The sequence below is a fragment of the Macrobrachium nipponense genome, chromosome 27 (assembly GCF_015104395.2).
Source record: "Macrobrachium nipponense isolate FS-2020 chromosome 27, ASM1510439v2, whole genome shotgun sequence".
NCBI classification, from domain to species: domain Eukaryota; kingdom Metazoa; phylum Arthropoda; class Malacostraca; order Decapoda; family Palaemonidae; genus Macrobrachium; species Macrobrachium nipponense.
Window position 1 is genome coordinate 8,130,269 of NC_087216.1, and position 10,000 is coordinate 8,140,268.

General features: G+C 38.7%; 1 protein-coding gene across 8 annotated transcripts in view; it reads left to right on the top strand.

The window, feature by feature from the left end:
• Positions 1-10,000, top strand: part of LOC135200792 (venom protein 302-like) — a 36,584-nt gene that overhangs the window by 14,427 nt on the left and 12,157 nt on the right. Inside the window, exons 1-3 of one of the 8 annotated variants that reach the window (XR_010311365.1) lie at positions 7,022-7,141; positions 7,770-7,896; positions 9,269-9,498. The exons of 4 other annotated variants lie outside the window; for them this stretch is intronic. The gene's annotated coding sequence lies outside the window, so the exon portion shown is untranslated. Of the gene's footprint in view, positions 1-7,021; positions 7,142-7,769; positions 7,897-9,268; positions 9,499-10,000 lie in introns of those variants that run through there. 3 more of the 8 variants (XR_010311366.1, XR_010311368.1, XR_010311370.1) reach the window with 3 other exon arrangements.

Below are 10,000 nucleotides of genomic sequence, written 5' to 3' on the forward strand. Positions count from 1 at the left end.
ATTATTCCATTGCGATCTCGTTATGTTTTCCCCTTTAACGAAATGTAACCCTGGCTAACAGATATTCAGTTTCAATCTTCATATCTCTTCCCCTTTAACGAAATGTAACCCTGGCTAACAGATATTCCGTTTCGATCTTGTTATCTCTTCCTCTTTAACGAAATGTAACCCTGACTAACAGATATTCCGTTTCAATCTTCTTATCTTTTGCCCTTTAACGAAATGTAACCCTGGCTAACAGATATTCCGTTTCGATATTATCTCTTCCCCTTTAACGAAGTGTAAGCCAGTAACCCTGGCTAATAGATATTCCGTTTCGATCTTATTAGAGCCGATTGGACTTAGTCGGAAATGGCTGCTTCAACAAATATTAATAATAGTAATAATTCGATCTTGTTAATGAGCTTATATATTTAACGCATTCTATGACCAGTTTTCACATAGCAGTATTCAAGGGCTAAAACCCACCATCGTCTACGGACGAGATGTCTTTTTAACACCATTACATACACGTGGTACACTGTATGCTGTACTGAAGTTCTTTGCAGCGTCCATTCATCCCGTAGTTGCAACCCCTGTCGCCCCTTTTACTATACCTCAGTTCATATTCTTTTTCCTTCATTTTACTTTCGACCCTCTCCTAACAGCATTGTTTTATAGTGCAATTTTCCTTTCAGCTCTGAATGTCCTCATAGGTGGAAGCAATTGGCCTTCGTATGTATTCCAACACCACTGCATATTTCTCTACATTGTGGAATAAGGAAATTTTGCTCCGATGCCGTCATCATTACTTAAAAAAAAAAAAAACTAAAGAAAATGGACTGGTTAACCTTGCAGACACGAATCACAAAAGAATGCCAAAATATCCTCGCGGATCTCGCTTGCAAGGATCGTGAGGAACAGTGTATTAAAAAAAATAAAAAAAGAAACTCGCTCACATACTTGGTGAGTTCAGGTACGACTATTATCTTATCCTCCTCCTCTTGCTTGTTGAAGGATGGAATGAAAAAAAATTTGAGGTTTTTTCTATCGTGACAAGGACAGTTGTAAATCAGAGGAGCTAAAATATACCTACAAACGCGAAAGGCAAAATCAGTGTTATTTGTGTAATTTATTTATAGACTGTTTGCGTGCATTTTTTGTAAAAAAAAAAATGTTTTTATAAGCCATATTTTTATGCCCTCGTCTCTTAATAAATGGCAATTGTCAATGCTTGTATATTGCGCTATTGTTCACATACAAAAATTAGGTACATTTCCGTCAGGATCCCCTAATTACTTTCTGGACCCGAGCAGAAAAAATATGCACTTGGTAGCTAATCAAGTGTTGGGGGTTCACAGGGGGGTTGGGTAGAGGGGCGGGGACGGACCTAAAAACCTCACCCTAAACGCCTATTAATAAGAGAGTCCACCATCAAAGTCTTTAAAGATGTCCGCCATTGTGGAACATAATTGCATATGGCATGGGAAAAGGGAATAACAAATGAGTTCCTTAAATATATAACTGAAGAGGAACCTGTCTCTCCAGTCCATAATTGCGGTTATTCCACGAACCTCGGAGGATACATCATACGCCCTAGCAACATTTCCGAACTTAACCTTGAAGTCTGAATTGCAAGATTTTCAAGTGACCACATGACGTCAAGTGAGAGAAGTTAGTGTATTTGGGTTGATGGTCGATATTTTGTTTCTGTTCCCAGGTCTGTTTTAACACCCTCATTCAGATAAATAGAGGGGGAGAAATTACGTATGATGTTAACAAAAAACTTTTAATTTATTTAATTTATTACTTTCATGTGTATCTGTTGGGGTTTTGAATATGTATAAGAGGGTCTGACGTCTTCATCTTTCTGTCAGTTGTCTCTTTTCGTGTCAATCCAAGTAAATGATTTCCAATTCTCTCTCTCTCTCTCTCTCTCTCTCTCTCTCTCTCTCTCTCTCTCTCTCTCTCTCTCTCTCTCTCTCTCCCCAAGAGATTTTGGAAGAAACGTTTATAAACTCTGGCAACACAAAAAAAAGACAGAAAGAAAGATATCTTGGAAGATTATTTTTACCTTTTATCTTAGAAAACGGGGAGTTTTCTTTTCCTCCGAAAACGAAGGTGTGTTCGGTCATATGAAGGACGACCGCCCTGTCGTGGTTCCCGCAGAACCTGTTCTGGAGCAACGCTAAAATTTCTCGAGAGCTAGGTGGTCTCCCTGCTTGTATACAGGGAATCTCTCTCTCTCTCTCTCTCTCTCTCTCTCTCTCTCTCTCTCTCTCTCTCTCTCTCCTTATTTATCTGATCTCCCACATCTTCCTATTTAATCTCTCTCTTGCTCTTTCCAAGATAAAGCTGTTCTCAATATAGTTACACTTACAGTAATCTGTCTTCGACATCAAAATCGACAAAATTAGATGAGGCATGACTTCAGACATAACAGTGCAATAGAATGATAGATCAAACTTTAGTTGGAAAATAATCTTTTAGGACACGAAGTACGAAAGTAAATAAAAACGAGCCCCTGCAAGACAGCAGAAATACCGATTGAATAAGAAATGAAACAAAGTTATGAAAATTCTGTAACGAAGTCATGATTACAAACCAAATCATTTTTCGTACAAAATGGAGATCAATTAATATGACGTAGAATCTGGGCGACTGAAGCGATGATAATTCTTGACAATCGTAACCAAGGGCAGAACGACCATGATTACCCTCGCAGATTTTAGGAAAACCCACATCTCTCTTGTCTGGAGATTGGCGATGCATAATTTCTTTTATTAAGTTTAGCTGCATGTGTGTAATGACGTCTGCTGTTTTTACTCGCGTCTAAATTCTAGATGGTTCGCTTGCTGATGTGTATTTGCGTGTCGGATGTTGGATACGATTATATGTGGGTGCAAATTATAGCTACACATGCGTGATGATACGTATATCGTGTAGGTAATGGTGTTTGCGTTTGATCGTAGTTTAGATAAGGATATGTTTTTTACTCTACAGATCCCCGTAAAGCAGGGACCCTTCGGCCCTTAGCTGCAACCCCTTTCATTTATTTTACTGCACGTCTATTGTTATTCTCTTCCGTCTTTCCACCCTCCCTTAACTGTTTCCTCGTGCAACTGCGAGGTTTTCCTCCTGTTACACCTTGGAAACCATTTTACTCTCTGTTTCTTCGTCATCGCTGAATAACCTCCTAGGTCCCAGTTTGTGGCCTATGGGCTGGGTTGCATATTCCAGTATTGTATAGATGTACGTGTAGTTCGTGCGAAGTCCAAGCGTTGTGTATGTGTATGAGTGGGTCTGTGTGTACGGAATGCTCATAATACCTGGGGTAAAATATCCTGATATTGGAAGTAGTATAACGTCAGATTCAAATTGGAAAGACGTCAACTTCAAACAAGGGATACGAGTACACGGGATGTCATGATCACTTCAGCCACTGGGCTACACTTGCTGGTATAGTGATTTAAGATTTTGCTCATTATGTTCAGATGCAAAACTGTGGGCCTTCAATTATGCTCCTATCCTAACTCTAACCTGAAGCTTTTTAAACCAAGTTGAATCTACACGACGAGGGGCGGAGTGCATATTAATTCGACAGGCTGTAGCCCTGTTCTAGAGAAAGGAAGAAAAAGAATTTCTCTCCATAAGTCATTGCTTCAACATGAAGTTTTCACTGTGAAGTTGCGTCATTTCTGACCGGATAGCGGTGAAGAACAAGATTTTTCAAACGAACCCCACCCTTTACTTACTATATATTCCTCAAATATTTTGCATTAAACGTAATCGTCGTCACCCCTTACAAGCAAATTGAAACTCCTTTGCCTCACGATGCTGTATGTATGCCAAGTTTGGCTCGAAATAGTCCTGTTATTTTAGAGGAGGCGAGAGAGAGAGAGAGAGAGGAAAGTTTACCTCAGTCTATAATACGAACACACATGACACACACACAGGCACCGGACAAACTTGGATCAGAAAAGCTCAGGTAAGGTGAAAACCAGTTTTTCATGAATTCCTTGAAATTGTTGTCTTCGAATACGATAGCGGAGGAAAAATCAGACTGGTAATGCCATACACACAAGATGGTGTTCAACACGAGGTTGGGAAGAAGTCAAGTCTTGCGTTGGTATTATAGGCAAGTCATTATCTTGAGTCCTGCTCTGACCTTGGATCATTTCGCCAAGGTGGAGTTATAAAAAAAAGTGAATAATAAACGAATACACTCAAAGGCCGTAAAAAAAATGAAGTAAATAATCAAGAGCATTAGAGGAAATAACTCAATATAGCATAATCAAATGTATGAAAACATGCCGTAAAATTGCGCAATTCATGATGTAAAGATCAGTTTAGGCTTTGTGGAAACGACAAAGCTTTTGCAACAGCGAGGGCATTGGGTGAGCCAGAGCGAGGTGAAAAGGTGATATTCCAAGAATTGAAACTACTAATCCCTGCTCACTATCTGGGACAAGAGAACCGACGCAATAGTGAAAGTAAGAAAAGATAAGACGCATTTATGTCTCTCTCTCTCTCTCTCTCTCTCTCTCTCTCTCTCTCTCTCTCTCTCTCTCTCTCTCTCTCTCATGTAAGTTTTGACATGCATGAATAATGTAGCTCTTACTCCAGCGCGCGCACACACACACAACATATACTATATATATATATTATATATATATATATATATATATATATATATATATATATATATATATATTTATATATATATGGTGTGGGCGTTTACAAAAACTTGTTCTTAATTGCTACCAGGTCGGAAATTACACGAAACTTTACAGTGAAAACTTCGTGTGGCATATATAATATATATATATATATATATATATATATATATATATATATATATATATATATATAGATATATATATATATGTATATATATATATATAGGCATATTGTGTATGTATAAAAGTAAGCGAACTACGACCAAAATTAGCTTATAAAGATAAGTATTTATATTTTTGATAATAATAATAAATTCGATTATATACGTAAACATTTTAGGGTACTTTACATTTTTAGTATTGCTAAGAAATTCACAATCTCATGAAAAACTATGTTTAAGAAAAATCCCCATTATAGTTTACTATCTAAGTATGGATTTTAATTACATTTTCTAGTATTGCTTTACCTTACAAGGTAAAAAAAAAATGGTAAACGAACAGTTAACGACTGTACTTTCTATTTTATATACATGGTTATCTTCCACAAATCAGGTCGTTACTTGAGCAAAAATCTGCATTCGAAAATTTGGGTAGCCTACGTGTGCTTGTAACAACTAGACACACTACAACCCAAATATTTCGTTTTCGCTGAATCCATAGACTGGGCAGGGCACTTACTTGACAGTCCAAATCGCCCCAGGACCCCGAAGGGAGTAGTGCCATCAGTGCACCTCACTCGTTGCACTGTAAGTATTACTTAAGGTTCTTTGCCGCGTCTCTTCGACCCCAAGCTGCAACCTCTTTCATTCCTTGTACTCTGCCTCCGTTCGTATTATCTTTCATCCATCTTACTTTCCACCCTCACCTAACAATCGTTTCCTCTGGTGATAGAAGTTCACTCTCGACGTGGTTCGGAAGTCGCGTCAAGCCGTTGCCCCGTTGCTGACAAGGTATATAGACTTATTCTATATACCTTGGTTGCTGAATAACCTCTGGTTCCATGCAACGTAAAAACACCATACAAACAAACAATCAATCTTTTCCAAATGCAATTGGGATGTTTTCCTCCTGTTACATCTTTAAACCCTTGTACTTTGATTCAGCGCCAAATGACTGCTCATAGGTCCCAGTGCTTGGCCTTTGGCCTAAATTTTATATTCCACCCTATTCCGGTAAGTGAGGATAATATCTTCATAGGGTATGGTGTGCATCACGAGCACACTATACAGTTTTGAAAGTTATCCCCTCAATTATTTTTATTTTCTGCGCACTTCTTGTGGAGACGAATAAAACATAAACTGAAGAGTAAGAGAAAAAAATAAGAAACGAGAGGTGCATTACAATTGAGAGGAATATTTGTTTCAGCCTGTACGCTCTCCCCAAGCACTTCACCTTTGAGAATTCTTGTCCTGAATTTTGTTTTTAAGGTCACTTGTTTCCTTTCTTATCCGTCGAGTTTCTCATCGCGTTAGAGGGCCAGTATATCGATGCAGATTTTTGCATGACGAAAAGTTATGGATGTTTGAGGCTAGGAATTAGTGCGGCCTTTGTGAAAAACTCTTTATTGCTAGATGGATGGTTGGATTATACCAAGACAACCTGTAAGTTGGGTAAAGTGTGACGGAGTAGGAGGCACGTTGTGAGCATCAGGTCTGCCCAAATCATCCAACAGAGACGATGAAGACAGACTAGATGCAATACCACGCAACTTTCCATTTCTGGGAAACGTCAGCATCAGACGCCCTTCCAGGAACTCTCTCATCCCTCTGATCATGATCAGTCAGATTTTTCATAACTTGACTGTCTTCCCGAAGCTGCTTCATAGTCGGGGTTCTCCATTGACAGCTGTGTACATTTATAGATTCGTGTGTATGAATGTACAGTAATTGTTATAAAATGTTTACTGCTAGGTGTGTATGGTACACTTTATGTGTACGTGTCTGCATACCTTTCTCATTTTTTATATATGAGGTATCAGTATTTAGAGACCTCTTAAATACAAAGTAATTGGTTTTATGAGACAATTAAATTTAAAGCAGTGCCCCTTCTTCCTTAAAGAGATAAATGACCATGACGCCTCATTTCTACTCACGCCCCTAAAGTAAGTCTGAATTTGAAACCTTTTGCTTCATTCAGATTTACAGTGACATTTCCAGTTAACTCTATACCTGTGGAAAACTAATCACTTAGGAATAAAAAAAAAAAAGGTAAGGTTTTAATATACTTCATCCAAGTATGTATTTATGTGCAGCCTTTGATAAAAAAAAAAAAAAAAAAAAAAAAAGGTATAGGATAAGGGTTCTTCGATATTGACCATGGACCTCTGGTTCTGTATAAAAGGGTAACCCAGCCCAGGACAGGTTTATTCAGCTGCTTGTGTTCCTTTGACGAACTTCTTTTGAGCTGCTCGTTTAGGTTTTGAGATTTCACTCCATCATGAAGACTTGGGTTTTTCTAGTTTGTCTGTATCTGCTGGTGGACAAGTAAGTGAAAAAAGATGAGTTTTTTAAACAACTTTTATTTAGTGATTTGTTTTGATTCACTTAGCCCTACTGTTCTCATGACTACAAGTATTGCTATTATATTGTACTACCACTGGTCACATCATTTGAGGATTTTGTTTGTGCGTTTTCTCTTTTGTTTATATTTCCCGCACTTTGCTAATTTTCTAATTTTTAAGAAAAAATCTGTAAAGAAAATGTGCCAATTTTCTAATTTTTAAGAAAAAATTAGTAAAGAAAATGATGCATTATCTTTGTTGAGAAAGCCACGGTTACACAACAGAGTAAAATTTACAAACGGAAAATTTTTAATCAGTTGTTTTTCCCTCATGCTCAGTGCACTGTGGCACAACTTAAAAGTTCTTTGCAGTGTCGTGTCCCTTGAGCCTATAGCTGCAACCCCTTTCATTCCGTTTACTTTATTTCCATTCATATTCTTTCTTCCATTGCAACATTTTACTCTCATTTTCCTTTCAGCGCTGAGTGACCTCTTAGGTCCAGCGCGTGGCCTTCGGCCTAAACTGTATATTCTATTCAAGCTATAGTTTTCACAGTCTGCGGACGTTTACTGACATCGATGACGACATTGTCTTCGTGCCCTCTCGGACAGGTCTTTCGGTAACAGCTGCCCCTGCCGTGACAGTCCCGACTTCAGGTGCATTGGAGAGCCGGGCGAAGAGGATTGTACCCACGGGAGGGTGGCCGACAGGTGTGGCTGCTGTCTAGAGTGTGCTAAGGTAATGTCGCTTTTCTGTCTGTGCCTTGAGATGTTTGAACCCCGCCCCCCCCGCCCCCCCCCACCCCCCCTCCCCCCCCCACACACACACACACAGACACACATACACGATGCATTCATAACGGTCTTTTCACACTTCTTTTTTTTATCAGTATATCAAGAAGTATTGTGGTTATTGGAATGATGAATGTATCTGGTAAAAAGTGACCAGTAAATTTTACGCACACACATGCATACACTATACACATATATGTGTGTGTGTGAATGTGTGTTTCCATTTTAATGGTTAGGTGCAGTACGTAGCGAGTAAATTACTTTTTCACTGATGTGAAAACTGTATGGAAGGGAGTTTGGCTAACGAGTGCATTTGGGTTTACCGTTTTAACGGAGATGCATCTTAGTTCAAGCCTTTTGGGATTAAGTCTTACAACCTTATACACCCTGCTTGTGACCCACCAAAGTCTGCCAATAACCAGGTATGCAACTCAGGGTTGATGTCAGCAGATACAATGGAATTCAATGTAACGTAGTTGGAGCTGCCTCACTTGGTCGGAAAGTATATCCAGGAGCTATAGTTGGGTAGACAAATGTGCTTACTTTTGAAGCACGACGCTTTCGTTTTTATAGCGAATAGTCTAGCCACTATAATAGGCCATTGGATTATGTTGGTTAGGCAAACGTGCTAACAACAGACAACTAAACTTTAGTTTGTGATGCAAAAGTCCCAACCAATGGAGCATGGGTCTCGTTGGTGCCGCTAGAAAAGGAGAGGTAAATGTCCTGATCACTAGAGCATTAGTCTTTTATTGTTAAGTAAATGTCATAAAATATGGGCCATAAAACTTTCGTTGAAGAAACGAACATTGTAAATAATACAAAGAATCGTAATTAAAAAAAAATTGTAATATCTAATGTGAATAATACAAAGAATCGTAATAAAAAAAAGCTTGCAGTATCTAAGGCAGGCTTTTCATGTTAATTCTGTCAGCATTTGTGTGAAGTCTCCATCTAAGAAGTTGAATAATACACACCCCGCAAAGATGTGACCACAAATTAATAATCAGACCGGAAGGCTTCATTTTCTTTTGTCTTGCTAATTGATATTGTCTGTAACCATCCTCAGTGTCTTGAAGAAAGTAGAGCAAGACGGTCCAGCAATGACTGTAATGTTTTCTGTCACCAAGTTCATTCCAATTATGTCACTAGAATTACAGCTTCATTCAGTAATTTCTGGTTGCAAAGGGCAACAACGTGTTTTTATACATAAACAGATGTACGCAAACTGGAATACACACAGAATAGTTCCTAATTCTTACCGAGCAGGTTCCAGAGAAGTCTTTCTTTAACCCAAATCCTGAATTCCTTTCCACAAGGGCCCGGCAGAGGAGTGTGGAGGGGTATGGGACCTAAATGGTCACTGTGCTGAAGGTTACCAATGCGTCAAGACCCCCGGAGGATTCGACGACGGCACTTACTTCGAAGGAACGTGCCAGTGAACGGCTAAGGAGATGATGTCTGTGGCGGGATCTCTTGTTCTGGTAACCCCAGCTACGTCGTTCTTTACCTTTTCATATGGATAACTCGGCAGCTGGTCCAACAGCGGGTATGTCTGAGCGATACTTCTAAAATACATGAGTTTCTAAACCTGGTTTTATTTATCTTCAAATCATTGTAGCCTGAATTCTTTTTAACTTGCATCGGAGCTCGCGCATACACGAACACGTCGGTGAAAGTGTCTCCACCAAAGAAATCTGATATTAAGTCGCAGAAATTCTACCTTCAGAAAAGGGTATTTATACTGACTTCTGTTTTCCGATTTTTCCAAAAAAGTAAAAAAAAAAAATACAGGCAAAGTATTGTATCCATCAACAGAATAAGGATTTCAGAGTGTCAAAGGAACATACATTTGAATTTGCAAACGTGGTTTGACGCACCCTCTTACCTGAATTCATTCTTACTGAAGATTCTTTTTCTCGTAATTTTCTGAATTTTTGCGATTTCATCGTGGGCAACACATTATGTATCAAATACATTTGCCTTTGAACAAGCAATAAGAAAGTACTGTCATTTTATAGATGTTTAGGAATGGCATATTTTACAAGTCT